General features: G+C 33.4%; 1 pseudogene; it reads right to left on the bottom strand.

Annotated features, from left to right (window-relative positions):
* Positions 1 to 406: 406 nt before the first annotated feature.
* Positions 407 to 525, bottom strand: LOC112481499 (annotated as a pseudogene).
* Between the last annotated feature and the right edge of the window lie 541 nt (positions 526 to 1,066).

Genomic DNA, 1,066 nt, shown 5'->3' with positions numbered 1-1,066 from the left:
CCACTTGTTTTGAAATGAATAACATTAGGTTACAAAAAGACTATGTTCTCTCTCTCTCCCTCTCCACCTCTCGCCTTCTCTCTCTCGCATCCAAATAATAACCAGCAACTAGCTAACATCTAAGACCTGCTAGACCTGCCAGGAGGTACCATCAAGAAAATATGTTTTCCATCATTTAACTTTGATCTGACAGTTCACCTGGCTGATAACTTTTTTGCAGCCTTTAGAGTGACTCTGAATCACAGGAACCCAACTAAGCAGCACCGAAATTTCTGATCCACAGAAATTCTGAGATAATAAATATTTGACTTTATTTATTTATTTTTTTTAGGCGAGGCAACCCTTGGTTGACCTCACAGATTACAAGTACCTTGTCAGCTTACAATCCCTTATTTTTTATTTTTTACGCCTACAGCACCTGGTCTTCCTAGGTGGTCTCCCATAAAAGTACTAACAAGGCCCAACCCTTCTTAGCTTCTGAGATCAGATGGGATTGGGCTTGTTCAAGGTGGCATAGACATAAACTAATATTTGACATTTTTAAGTCACTAAGATTAAGAGAAGTTTGTTACACAGAAATAGATAGTTAATACAACTAAAATCATGTTCTCAACTTGGTTAAAAACAAACCAAAATAAAAAATGGTCAGGGATTTTCTAGGAACATTGCATTTCCACATGAATTTTAAAATCTGCTTGCCAATTTCTAAAAAACAAATGTTGGAATTCATATTGTTTCAGTTAAATTTATAGGTCAATTTGGCAAGATTTGACATCCAAATAGTATTTGAGACATTCACTATAGAAATTTTGCTATCTCTTCAGAAATATTTTATAAGATTTCAATATAGAAGTCATATATTTTGATTAGTTGTAGTTTTAAAATGTTGGTGCTGTTGCAAAAGCAGATATTTTATTTACTTATTATCTACTCTTAGTGTATAAATATTGATTTTTATACATTAATCTTGTTCTTTGGCCTTGCTAAATCTATTTCCTACTTTTGGGACTTTTTTAGTAGATCCCTCGGGGTTATCTACATAAAGAATTATACTATCAACAACAAC

Source organism: Pteropus alecto, unplaced genomic scaffold, assembly GCF_000325575.1.
Source record: "Pteropus alecto unplaced genomic scaffold, ASM32557v1 scaffold72, whole genome shotgun sequence".
Classification (NCBI taxonomy): Eukaryota; Metazoa; Chordata; class Mammalia; order Chiroptera; family Pteropodidae; genus Pteropus; species Pteropus alecto.
This window is presented reverse-complemented; position numbering and strand designations above follow the sequence as displayed.